This window comes from Hetaerina americana, unplaced genomic scaffold (assembly GCF_022747635.1).
Source record: "Hetaerina americana unplaced genomic scaffold, ioHetAmer1.1.p SCAF_4, whole genome shotgun sequence".
Lineage (NCBI taxonomy): Eukaryota > Metazoa > Arthropoda > Insecta > Odonata > Calopterygidae > Hetaerina > Hetaerina americana.
This window is the reverse complement of record NW_027286985.1, coordinates 55,864,941-55,879,825: the sequence shown is the minus strand read 5'-3', so window position 1 is coordinate 55,879,825 and position 14,885 is coordinate 55,864,941. Positions and strand designations below refer to the sequence as shown.

Sequence of the window (14,885 nt, the reverse complement as noted above, 5' to 3'; positions counted from 1 at the left end):
TCACCACCATCAAAGAGGGTGAAAGTCAGCACTCCGATAAATAATCATTTTACGGAAAAGGAATCCAGCATCAAAAAATGATACAAATCAGTTAAGAATAAAAAATGTGTCTGGATTAAACAGGATACAGTTAAATAATTACAGGAAAAATTATCAGAATAGGATAAGTTTTATTTCCAAAGGTCCGCGTCAGTTTTTCCAAAAAAATCTTTTGGATTTAGGTCGTGTTAGAATAAAGACGAGGCTATCTAAAAAGGGACTTGACATCTTCAAGTTCTTTACTATATCACGTAAATATCACGGATGTGAGTATTTATGGCATTAATTCTCGCTGGTGTACATGTACAAAGCATATATACAAAAATTAATAAGGACAAAGACATTAAAAAAATATTTTCGAGGTCCAACCGCGTCCTTCACCGGAAGGCAGGAATTAAGAATGGGGGGATAGGGGAGGGCAGGGGGGGTGTAAAGAAGTTTTGGGGTGAGGTTGTTGGGTGGAAGAGAGAAAGGGACGAAGAACAGCGAGGTGGAAGGGCATTTTGTTGCGGATGTAGCTGGAGGGTGACAGGGCGGAAACCGAAGTTTGAGAGCTTTTCATTTAATCCAAGCGGTTAAAAAGTTCAGATGAGCCATATATGCTCGAATGCTCTAAATTTTAAGGTTAAGTGGCATAGCTCAGCGAGAGAAAAATTAGGGAAAGATTGTAATGAATTACGTTGAATTCTTAACGTGATAAGCTCTGCTGAGCTATATACTAATATAGTATGCCCGACTGCTCCAATGTTTACAAGGGAATGGCATTACTTGAAGAGAGAGAGAAAAAGTATACAAATGCTGTAGCATTATCAAAGTTAAGACTTAGAAGAAACTTATGTTTGAGAAATAGATGGACGGAATTGAATTACAAAAACCGCGATAATTATTAAGATCTATGAATGGCGATAGGAAGATTGTCGATATTTTTCGACGCACCCCACTCAGATTTACCCACAACACTTAAGCATATTTCAACGATTAAATTTGAGCTAGATAAATTTGAAAATTGCAATTTTCAAATCCACAACAAATGAAAGCATCTGCAGTGCACATGCTTGTAGTTGTAAAATTCCATTTGACACCCCGTAGTCATTGTGCAATCATGGGAAAAGTAGCACGCGCAAGAGTGCTTGCGATAACAAGCCCCTTTGGAGAGAAACCCTTATGTCCGATTTTAACGAACTACGCCACGGTAAGAAGGCATTCTAAAGAGAGGAAAAAATCAAGTTAAACTATGATAGTGATACCATATAATGAATAAGAATACAGTAACAGAACGAACAATCGCCTCCACATTAAATATATTTGAAAAAATGTAATGAGGTAAAATCTATACGAAGAGGAAAGCCGTCGAAGAAAAATTGCGTGGGAAACAAGGATATTTTATTCACCTAGTCATTATTAAGGAGCCTTCAAATTGAAATACAGTGAAATGTGCCCCCCTCGATCTCTTCTCTTCCATTCACGTCATGATAATATGTGTTGGAACCAAATGATTTCCTTTGCCTGAGCTACCACGTTGCAAATGTCTCAATCAAGGTACCCTTTAGACAAGGCGGGGGAGGTCCGACGCGGACTTATAAGATCCTTTCAACACCCTAAGATAAACTATAGTAAAAGGAGTTTGCGTGACGTTTAGGCATCTGATAAAAGAGAACGCATACATTAACGGGACATTTTTTTTGACAAATCATGCTTGCATTTTTATTTTGTACTCACTGGATTGAACCACCGAGATGATCCCAGGTTTATAGTTGTAGACTACTAATGTTGCACTAGGTAATTTCAGCGAAAAAAGATTTTTCGAGGGAAGCGTGCGAGAATTATTAGCATGAGAATAATCCGATGTACAGCAAAAACTAGGCCGGAGAATATATTTACATCTCATTCACATCCTACTTTGACCCGCAAAAACCCAAGTTGAGCATGAAAATGAGCTTCAGCGACGACGGGTCTCCTTTCCTGGAGGATTGGAGAACATATTTCTAAAGCGTAAACAAGGGAAAATTCTAAAAATGCAACAATGGTTTGGACGACAAAAAAAACAAGGTGCACACTACGATTGCAGCGCGGATAGCTAAAGCTTCGTATGCCGATTGGAGACGAGTGAAGACGAGGCGTACGTTCGGGAGATGGACGGCTTCAAAAAGGAAAACCAAGTGAAACGAAGTGACGGAGCCGCAACCTCCGGAGCCAACTGTCACTTGGCGGCCGAAGCGGCGGTTACACTCGAGCGCCGAGCCAAAAGCATTGCCATGCCGCGCTTTAGAGAACCGTCCGTCGCAAGTTTTTGATGACGGTTTAACTGTCTCACAGACTTACAGGAAGTCCCTCGGTCTTCGCATTCTTGTTCTCCTCCATTTTGTCATCCACATCGACCCACGTGTCGGCGTACGCGTGTATAAGACTAATCCGGAAAATTAAATGGAAAATCCCGGATGACTGAAATAGGTGCGAATGGTGAAAAAAATAACTACCGAGTTCCGTACGCGTACTCAAAAGAGAGAGAGCGAAAGCTTTAAGGACGCCACACCAGACTTTTGAAGAGGTTTCTTCATTCCATCGGTAGTAAGTTATCTTTTTCATTTCGCCAACCATCCACAGGTGCCACTTTGAGTCACCATCACTACTAAATCGCCATTATTCTCAGGTTATATAATGTTTAAGAAGAATTTCACTTCTTGACACTATCATATCCATCAAGATAGTTTTCAGAAAAGGGTAACAGCTATAGCTTCTTATTGCTGGGACAAAAGCCTTTTAAATATTAGAACAATCATAGACCACAAACAAGTATGAAGCTTTCGCATTAGAAAAAAAGCCAAATAACAGCAAATTCTTCCTATGGAAAACTTTAACACCCTTAACCTAGTTTAAGTTGTCATGATGAATAAAACCAGAAGAACACTTGAGTGGCCACCATATTACTCTATCCAAACATTCGTCGGATCATTATTGTAATAATTAACATTGAGCGGAGTATGTAACAAAGACGAAATCACATGATAGTACATTTTATAATGCTTTAATCGAGATTAACCGTATTTTTATAAATATTCTTTAAATAAATAAATGACAAGAATAAATAAGAAATATCATCTCTTCTAGATGCTTAATTTTCCTGATTAAGCCCCGGAATGATTTTTCTCTTTGCATTATGACATCCGAGAAAATAAGTGAATATCGGTGATGGCATGCCCTTTTCTATTTCAACACTTAGTTAACTTTTCTTTGCCGATTTGTGCCATTTACTGCCGTTTGCAGATATAAAAGTTCGTATTTCAAACGGTTGCATTAAGGTTTCCATTTACAAGCAGTATACGAGCAGGTACCAGTAAAAATAAAGTTGAATGCATTCAACGAAAACATCCATAGTTTTTGTATAGCAACCTTAAGCTTCCATTGTTTTTTTAAATGAATCAATGAAACGAATTAGGAGACCAACTAATTGCTTATATATATAAGCATAGCTCAGCAGATTTTTTAATCCGAAAATCATAGTCTCTACTAATAATGTTTATTATCATTCCTTTTACTCCAGGATAATTAACTAGGAGAAAATAAGAGTCTCTATACCTTCATCAAGGAGATCTCTACGTGATCGAATTTATTCCTATTCGCATCCCTCTAAAGTTAATACGATTAAATACATCAAACAATTCCTCATAATGAGTATAAAATTTTGCCACCAGCTAAAATGCCTTCAAATGGAGACCAACAATTCACTGTGCGATTTTTCTGCATTTAAATGCACCTAAATTAACTTGTAAGAAAGATGCTAGGATCCTATTTCAAAATGTTGACTTCCTTAAATGATCTGTTCGCAAAATATACAGGGAATGTGCAGCATCAAAGGCTATCACACGCCCCTCAGTCAAAACAAAGATTAAGAGAGTAGCATTAACTCTCAAGAACGAATCACGATCGTCAATGACATGCAGTACATAAGCTCTCTGTATAACTACCCAAGCTCCGAAATAAGAGCAACGTGGTGAGCAACACTTTCACCACGTCGACGACAAATTCTCCACACGTGTCAACATTGTCGGACGCCATCCTCACCGGAGAGTAAATCGGGGAGGGTTTGGGCGAGAGGGCAAGAGGGGATGGACGCGATGAGGTGGGATTTGACGGGGAGGCAGCGGAGAGAAAATGAGCCGCCGCCGGTCCATCTCCCGGGGGCGTTGGCCCCGAGGGAGACTCAACTACGGAAACATAGATAGACACACACACACCATCACGCTTGCATGGGCGAAACAGAGGAGGGGGTGGGGGAGGAAGCGACACGTCGGTTGACTCCGAGAGGGCTCGATGCCAGGGAGGGGCGAGGAGGAATGGGGAGGCATCGGCAATGCTCCCATTATCCCCCCTGTCCTTCTTCCTCCCCCAACTCTCGCTTCCAGCCCTAAACCCCCACCCTCGCTCTTCTCCCTCGCCTCATGATCCCGCACACAACCTCTTCCTACGGGGATCCTCTGATTCTGCATTTATGAATTTACCTATCTTCTCCATGGCAAGATAACATAGTTGTTCATGTCTATCAGATTGAGAGAAACTACCGGATAGTATTCGTCCCCCAAACGCTCTAAGGAGTACAAAAACCACGAGACGCATTTTTTCCAAGCGCCTCATTTCCACTTTGTGGCAACATGAAAGGCATTAAATATCGCCCAGACCCTGGCCGACTGTTTATCTCAATGTCATATGATTATCGAGTATTTAATCCATAGGAAAATGTTTACCTTTCCAAGGACACTGAATCATGTGAACTCTAATTAATATCATTTGATATTGAAATGAGAGGTAACTAAGTCATGACTGATTTTTTATTTCACATAATCGCCAAATAAAGTCATATTTAAAAAATACGGAATACACGATGGAAACACACTGCGGTTCACAGTGTGCTTTAACTTCACTGCTTGAATGGACAAGTTATGAGGCGTAAGAATACCATGCACAGCGACAACCCATCGAATCTCTTTTTGCTTACACAAGACACCTGGCTTATGAACTCTATCTTAATATTGTATGAACATATCCCATTTTTCAGAGTACCGGGCAATTTTTCAATATGTGTCAGTTTATTTTTAAGGAAATATTCGATTGAAAAGTAGTGTTAAAATCATCACATACACATTGTTTTCGGAACCCTTATATAGGATATTTGTACTTCAAAGCATTTTAATAAGTTCAGTGAGGTCCTGGTTTTCACCATTTTCTAGGAGTCCTAGACAATTCGTTGCTTTCCTTGTCTCAATGGGTGGCCTGCCTCCTAGTTGAAGATGTACCCATGAAGGGACATGAAACGTGTTACCGACGAGACACACTACGACATCCCGCGATATTTAATCCCAGGATCATTCGCTTCTTTATTATCTCCACCAGACACCTTAAGAGGCGGAGAGCCTAAAGAAGGTAATGATCCAGGGATAAAATGTCGTGGGAGTCTTCGCCACGGCTTTAAAGGTCCAATCTCTACCTCCTTAACTCTCGAATTGACCTTCTCTCTCTCCATACCCTCTAACATTCCTCTAACCTACTTCATCCCGGCGACCAGATTATACTCTACGTTTCTTTTTAAACCCGCCCATCTCATAATATTCAAATTCAAAAGTTTTCCATATAATGTTAAATGCATAGAATGAAAAATATTACCTAAAGTAAATTCAATATAATACTACCTAAACTTTGTTTTACCAAGAACTAACTTCAGTTGAACATTATTTTGGGACACAAAATTTTTCCCCGGGGTGCTTTTAATTCATAAACACTTGACGTACGTATTAGCAGGCAGGCCGACAGCTGAGGTCACTGGCGCAATATAGGGAACGGTGGATGGTTGGAGAGGAACCCGGTGTCGGCATTACCCTACTCTTTACGAAAAGCGTCGAGGGGTCCACAGTTTAACGTACCATCCGACAGCAGGCTTACTCCATGTGAGGCACTCTCCACATAGACCCCGAATAGGGATCAAGATACTACGGAAAAAAGTGTGCAACATCAAGGATTCGAACCCGTGCCCTCGTGGTGGGAAGCTATTGTATCAGCCAACGTACAATCCCGATTCCCTATTGACGTGATTATCTTCGGTTTCCAATCCTAATTAGTATTTTAGCGGTCTGAGATTGTCTTTAATATACGGTTTCCTTAAAAATGACATTTACAGTTCGTTGAAATGAATCATTCGAGGTCGTAATACCCATGCCATTGATAACAGGTAATACACGTATATCTTACTTGCGACCTCGAGGTATGAGTAGTCAATTGTCTCACACACTTTGTAATCAATTTCGTTGCCATTGTGATGGTATTTGTGTATATAAAGATAGTGAAATGCTTCTTTCAAAAAGTCCTTTTCAAAGACGAATAGATACTAGTTAGGGGATAATTGAAGGCTTCAGCCAGTCAACTTCGCGTGAAACGAGAAATGAAGGACATACCTGATGTAATCTTTTATATCACCCTAAAGATGTTAGGGACATATCGGTAAGAGGTGCATACGGTAATAAGAAAATGTTGACAAAGTAAAAAAAAATGGAAAATGAACAAAGGTAGCTGATGCATTCAAATACGGATTTGAACGCCCATAAAAATAGCCCATGGGTTGCAGTAAAAGGACAACAGCGTAATATTTTTCTGAAATGGAGTCAATACGATACAGATTTATTTTATCCGATGCAAAAACAGCTTGTATACCAATAGATTTCTCGAGTCCATTTCTCCCCACATATCGTTCAAAAGCTACCAACATGCATTCACATCTTTATGGGTCGCTTTCCTTTCCCTTTCTCTTTTTCTGGACCGATTCCCGCATATCTCAATCTCCACCGAGGGAACTACACCCCGAGAGAATTGCCATGTGATCCGCCATCGGACATGAAAATAAACTCCATACCATTCTGATACCCAAGTAACGGTGCCCAAGTACGTTTTAACCCTGGCCTTCAATATTCAAAAGGATTTCCATAATGTACTACGAATAAAAATCATAATAAATGTAAACGTATACCATTATATAGAGTGGTTTACATGAAAATATAACTATTAACTATCAGCAACAATGCTTGTATCAAGAAATTTTGCAAAATTTTAATCCAAATTTTAATCCACATTTCACTTCCAAAAGAAATCTGCCAAGATAACATTATTATGTTTAGCTTAAAATTAATCACCTTATATATATATATATATATATATATATATATATATATATATATATATATATATATATATATATGAGCAGGATAAAGCTACGCGCAGTGATATTTAATGACAAATGTCTCGTTATGGTAAAATTTACATTTTGCAATAAATATTCCCACGTGGAATTCCGGGCCGAGTCGTTAATAGGGATGAGATGAATACACTAGGATAAGGATGTATTGCTTTCAAAATAAATTAACCCAGTGGTGCACAATATTCACCAGATATCACTTATTTCTGGGATAATAACTGAATTGAAACACGTGGGGTAAAATAGAAAACATACGCGAACAACTACAAACCGTGTCGTCATTAACAGATGCAGGGTACGAGTATGAGTGCAGATGCAAGTACGTTAGCCACCGCACCATCCCGATCCCCTATAAAAATGATTGCGGAGAAAGAGTAATCTTCTCAAAAATATATTCAAAACGTGCATGAAACCATTTAAACCGTACCAGAAAAGATGGGAATAATTTTCGAGATCATTTTTTTAGCAATACCAATTCCACACCTTATCAGAGTCAGACAGGCAGTTGTGGTATATCCGTATGCATATCCATAATTAGCATGATAGCTTTATAGTGTTCACAAGTTTATGATCGATAAAACTTGTGGGCACACAAATGCATCATTTTAATTGCAAAATCCACAGGTTGTCACTCAATATGGCCACGAAATGGTATCCTATACCATCTTGTTACCTACACTACAATTGTTCATCGAATTATTAAAACTACACCAAAATTTAAAGAGAAAAATAAAGGAAGTTTGGACTTCGTCTCTGATAAGCACTCTTCGTTGCCGAATGCCATAACGCCAAGTATCTACCCTAGACTCTCCCCCTACCTCTTTCCTAGAATAGTCAGACCTCCGACTAACACACTTCTCCCCACTACACTCCGTCTCCTCTCCAAGAAACACACTTTCTCCGCCTTGCCGCCTACGCTGAAATGGAAGCAACGCTTCCGTTGCCCCCGCAATAGATGCCGGTGAATAGCTCGAGTCTTTCAAATGAAAAGCTAGCTTGCTGCGAGCCTTTTTCAACCTCACCACGCAGAGTTCCTATTCTCTCCAACAAGTCTTCTATAGATGGAACTCGGATAGATGAAATCATTTATGAAAATATTGAGATATGGTGGGTCGCAGTAGTCCAGTGGGTAGAGCGTTGGACTGCTGACCGGAGGGACCCTTCGATTCCCGGGCAAGGCAATCTGGGCACGTGATTTTTCGGGTAACAGGTCTTCCTCGGTAACCATAACCGGCACAAGGAAAGGGACTGGCCCCCCTACCCTGATGTGTAAATGTCACACGCCGTCGGGCTTAGTACTGGGTGAACTCTACCACCACCTACCAAACCGAACTTCGGGTTGATTACTGTGTTTATGGTTTTTTATTGGGATATTTTAATACTCAATTTTTACATTCCGTTGTGTTCATTAACGATATTAGCATTTCAATCCTAAGATCACTTCATTGCAGCCCTCTATCCCTCTCTATTCAGTGTTAATTCCCTCAATCATTGATAGCTTCTCTATTTTACGCCCTTAATATGTTCTAAGCACTTATCTCTTGGCCTTCCTTGCAAGACCTTCCCTTCATTTCTCTTTTCTAGTATTTGTATAATTGATCCATGGTGCCCAAAGATGTGTCCAATCCATCTAGTTCTTATTTGCCGTAGTCTTATATGTATAGTAGTTTTGCCGTAGTTTATATAGATACATATATATATATATATACACACACATATATAGTATATATATATATATATATGCTCATTTATATAGTAACAGATATAAGGAAAAGGGATAGGAACATACATGAAGGACGAACACAGGAGAGGTGGGGAAGGCGGAATCAAGCAGATCACGAATGCAAAAATATTTCCTTGACCGGGAGATCACGAATGCAAAAAAAAATTTTGCATTCCTGATCTGCTTGATTCCGCCTTCCCCACCTCTCCTGAGGTCCTATCCCTTTTCTTTATATCTGTTTCTATATAAATGAGTATGTGTTCGCCGTTTGGGGGGATTTAGTGTTTGAATGTATATGTATATATATATATATATATATATATATGCATACACACACATTACTAATTGTGATTTGGGATCAATAAAAGGCCATAACTTATTTTGCTAACAGTTTGCCATATTTTTGACAAAAAGTATCTCCATAAAACTGGGCATTTTATCTTCCATTATCATAACATACACTAGCAATAACTATTGCCCTACACAGATACAGTTTCGAGAATTATCTTCCATCTTCATTCGCATTAAATAATAGCCATTTATTCATAACAATGCTTCCTAAGAGGTACAAAACACATAGACATCCGATTTTCCTGCCCCGCAATCGGACAATGACGGGAGGGTTGAATTTGCCAGGGAGAGGAAGTGGGCCGGAGTTAGGGGTGAGTCTCAAGCGGTAAGAGTCGGGATGGGGGGGATGAAGGAAGGGGGCGTGACGAGGGTGCTCGCCCACCCTTGACCTCCCGAGGCCGATCGAAGGCCCGCCGCCGCGCGGCGTGGGCCGAAAATTCCGTGATCCGCCCCAGTCATGCGACTAGCAGGGATGGAGGGAGGACGGAGGAAGTAGGAAAGGAAGGAAAGTGAGAGAGGGGAAGAGCGGAGGGGGAGGAGTCAGGGCGGGGAAATCTTTTGAAGGAGCAAAGAGCCGAGATTAGAGGAGCATGGGAAATCAAAGGAAATCCATTATCTCCAGGGTCTGCGTACGCATACTGTTATATCGCGCGAAAGGGTATTGGCTCACGACTTTCAGCAAAGGTTTTTCCGATTCTTCCCCGATTTCGTCAGAGAAATCTCTCGATTAGCATACATTTCTGGATAAATTTAAGGAAATCTCTTCAACATTTCCTCATGGCAATGGTATTTACTTTGTCCCAGACCTTCCCGGGCGTAATCTAATCAGTAACGTTAAAGTCAAGTGGTAATTACGCGGGTGGATTAAGTTAACCGAACTAAAACTTAGCTTTTAATTTCAAATGGGAACTTAAACGTGGACGAAAAATTGTATCAAGCATAGTTATATATCATGAATAGACCTAGCCATCGTAATTTTGGGGTAAAATATTCACAATAATTCACATTTACACATACTGAATTATTTAGTTACCTAAATTTAGATAAGTTATTTTTTTTGAAAGGCTGGCTACAAACATAGAAGAACAATACAGGAACTTGAAGGTAGTAGCGTCTCACTCAAATAACATGGAATAACCGCTAGACAATAATGAATTCACGTTGATCCTTTCCGGCTAGCCACATAAATGAGCTCAACAGGCGCGCCCGTCAATCGACCCGCTTAACAGGAATGACTCCTCATCAACAGGATGAGTAACCATTATGACACGGTCTCATAAACTGAATCACCTTCGAGTTATTGCAAAAAAAAGAGAGACAGGAGCCTAGTTTTTTTCCTGAACATCACTCAATGCATCTGACGCGTTATAAACTACTGCGACCACCCTGGGGGTAATCGCAATCCGCTCCCTTTTTTATGGCATCAAGCTCAGCGGTTAGTATCCATCGCCTTTCCCCACTCCCAGCCGTGGAAGGAAGATAAATTTATGACGCCGCTTTCCCGAGGAAATGAGGCAAAATAGATTCCGTGATCGAGGCGTATTTATATGAGGTAAAGGCATCCAACCTTTCACAGCGACTGCGCGAGCAAGGGGGCATTTCAAACAGACGAGTTCTTTTTTTCAAGCTATCAGAAGAGATGAACGTTCGTTAGCAGAGCACTTAGGCCTGGATTTTAAGGAAAAAATGGCCTCATTCAAATTTGACAGAAAATAAGTTGCAAAATTATGTTTTTAACTTAATATAAAAAGTATTCACTTATGGTTCTAGATGAATCTTCTGTAGATAGATAGACAGATAGTCGTCTTCACTTTTGGGCGAGAATGAGACTATGGATTCTCTGCTACCACCTAAAGCCTGAAGAGATGTAGTCGAAGAAAAATTTTGGGACAGGTGATATTTTTTAAGTAAGTTATTGGGTGATATAATTAATACGCAATGTAGCACCTTTTCTCACCTATAAAAAGCTGATCGGTTACCTTTCTCAAACAAATATTGCATTCAAATCATAATTAAAAGACCAATGAACATTTATATAATATACTCATAGCTACTAGAATACATTTGGTCCTTAAAAAATTGATTTTTTTACCATATTAGGGTAAGTCAGCACGGTAGGCATAATTTCTTTAATCGGTGAACACTAAGGGTTTTTGTGCCACCGAAAATTTGAACCAATCCTCGAATGAGTTTCTTCTTTGTATGCTGTTAGTTATTTACCAGTGTATTATAAATAAATATATAAATATGTGTGTGTGTGTGTATATAAATATATATATATGTATATGTGTGTGTGTGTGTGTTTGTGTCTGTGTGCGTGTGTGTGTAAAAAGATAAAGACGTCATGACACTTGGCAGCAAATATGACTAGTAGGCGCTAACAGAGAGAGGCAATTAACAGGATTCTCAACATGATCTACTGTTAACTTACGTATTTACATATAATCTTTTGATTTCAAGTAACAACTACGATTTCAAGTAGCTTTCGTGCTATCTAACTTAGTGGTCACTAGCATAGCAGCATGTAGTGTTATCCTCTAACCACACAATAAATGTATTGAGATACATTGATTATTATTTTATTTATTTATTTCGCCCTAGTCCGAAAACAACACTTTTTGGCCTTTGCATCGGACTATTGACAATGATAGCAATAGACGCGATTACAAACAATCAAGCCTTAAGTGGAGGAAAACCCACTCAGGCGGGAATCGAACCCGCGACCCTTGGATTGGTAGTCAAGGACGTGATCACTGTCATTATTACAAAGAAGTTTGAAGAAAATTACTTAGGATTATACTAAGATCTACTTGGAGGCTATTGGAACTTGAAAATTGAATGTCAAATATCCCATGCCCCAAATACTCCGTTTGTACACTTCATCTAAGCATGTAAGTAGGTAGATACATTTTCCGGAAAACAACTTGTAACGTGTACTACAATTGCTATTAGTACAATACTTAATTTTTATTAGTATCGAGTAAGGATAGTGAATTTGACAAAGATTTTAAGGAACTATTCTTATTTCGATAAAATTTAATTGCAAAGCAGGCCCTAAGCACGTAATTTTTTATTAAATACTTCATCAACCATTTCTTTGAGCCATCTCATCACCGATAAAGACACAATAAGGTAAAATTTCAAAACATTCACCAAAAGTGACTTTGCCAGTGCCAATATAGATATTAGATAGGACAGTATTTGGGCAAGCAAAATTTAAACTTAATTTTAAAATTTAAATTATCTAACGGCCTCGTTTTGCGGATAATTTCCAAATGCTTGAGTAACCTCTAACTGTTAAATTTACGGAAACAATGACACTTAAATAACAATTCTACCATCTAACGATGGATGAAATATATATAACAACTACTTAATAATGGCCATTTAAACATACAATTTAATGTTAATATCTGTGTCTCAGGAATAAACACATTCGTTCCTTTAATTTTCAAATAATTTTTCCACTCTTTCAAAATGATTAATTATCCCCTGTCCATCACACAAACTGTCCCTTGAAACTACCCCCGAGATCATTCACAAAATGTGCCCTGCTTATTAATATTCACGCAAATATTATTCTTATAAATGTCAGCTTGAGGGAAACGCTACGCAAAATATATCAAAAAAACAAACGAAAATGTAAATTGAACACGATGATATTAAGATGAGCGCCATGAAACAACCAAAATATTTTCAGTGAGCTGAGACGCCGACGATCTCCCTCCTCCGTCAAAACAACCAATTATCCCAACCGTAAACATCTGATTTAAAGCCTAAGGTTTTTGAAGGGGACACGGAGGATGGATTAAACGATTAAAGAGAAAATTAAATGATTAAAAATAAACACCAACCATTTCCCCTCAACCCTCGGCAATATGCGGCCGGAGACGCGGCGTGCGGGTGATTCGATCCGTTCCCGCGCGAACCTCCCACCTCATTCCCCTAAAGGGTCGTGAAAGACGCGGAAGAAGAGTCTCCATGCATGCCACCAAACTATTTGAAACAGGTGACCGTGGGACGAATGGCGACCATAAAAATAGTACGCTACCCGAGAGTTACCCGAGTGAGTGGTGTGAGCGGGCATTGGGGAACAGAAAGGAAGAAAAAGAACTCGGGGAAAGAGAACAAAACGCCCTCGTCCTAAACAATCCATTACTACCGTTAAGGCCAGTGAAAAGGAGCGAGTGTAAAAGAGAAAAAAATAAAGAAATGGAAGTCGTGGGGGGGAGAATCACAAAGGACCGAATATATGCGACTATTGAGAAACCTCCGGGGGATTAGGTAAGTTTTTCGGGGCGGGAAGTTAGAAGGGGCTTGCTGCACCCTCGGACGGGGAATATATATTTCTAGGGAACACGCCAGAAAACAAGTCTATTTGATCGTGTGGGAGGAGAGTTTGCGGAGAGGAAAAGAGGGGGTGGAGGGAGGGTGGGGGAGAGGAAGGAAGCAGGGCGATCGCTAGGGAGATAGCGGGGGTAGGCGGGAGAGGAAGAAACGGCTTAGATGGATGGCCCCGGAGCTGGAGGGAGGGGACACAGCAGAGGCGTCGCTCCGGGCTCGAAGGGACGTTCCAGGGTCGAGGGAAGGCGTGCGAATTGATGAGCTGGCATTGTCTCATCCCCCTCATCTCCTTCCTTATCCCCTTACCCTAAATCCCCATCCGGGACTTTTTTCAGAGTCATTAATGCCAATTCTTTTTCCATCGATATAGTCCATGAGGGAGTTATGAATGGAGGAGTTGAAGACCTCAAAGTACATGTGGAAGAGAGAGAGTGAGGGATGTCATTCCTCACTGACATACCAAGCTCAAGCATATCTCGGAGGGCGCTTTGTCTTAATCTCGGGACTGAAGTGAAAACCCATATCTCTGCAGAGGAATTGCATCTTAACGCCATATTGCCACGCAATTTTAAATCGATGGTAATAAAAATAATGCATTACTAAAACGTTTTCTTTTTATCTTCCTGTCGGTATAATTAATCGGAAATATTCACGCGATTGGAAAAGTAAAACAATACGACTCCGAAATCCTTTGAAACTCCATCCGAGGTGGAAAAAATTAATTATAAAGGCGTATTTTTTCCAGCGTTGAATCTCTCTTTGGAAGCAAAATGATTACCGTATCCATAAAAACCATAATAATTATATTTCTCATGACAATAGCATTAAAATTCCAATGAATTCCTAGTATATCGAATAGTTTAATCAATCTGAAAAACAAAACCATACACTTCTGACATACTATTAACCCATTTTATTATTTTCCTATTGCCTAATGACGAAATACTTCAAACAAAAATAATAACCAAAAATCGGTAAAAATGTGAGTTTAAAATAAGAATCACTGTACTTACGTTTTCAGCGGCTTCGCCTTCCGTTATTGACTTCCTTCATTCACCAGGCCACAGCAGCATTCGAATATTACTGTAATAAAACAACCATAATTTATAAACACAATATTAAAAGTTATTTAATTTGAATTGAAGAGATGAAATATAAATAACAATAAAAACACGCATCAAGAGTCAAACG

The 14,885-nt window shown here is 39.6% G+C and overlaps 1 protein-coding gene across 1 annotated transcript in view; it reads right to left on the bottom strand.

Moving 5' to 3' along the window:
- The window catches only part of Camta (Calmodulin-binding transcription activator), a 1,815,113-nt gene that overhangs the window by 1,691,669 nt on the left and 108,559 nt on the right, over window positions 1–14,885 (bottom strand). Inside the window, exon 3 of the mRNA XM_071590285.1 lies at window positions 14,708–14,777. The gene's annotated coding sequence lies outside the window, so the exon portion shown is untranslated. The remainder of the gene's footprint in view (window positions 1–14,707; window positions 14,778–14,885) is intronic.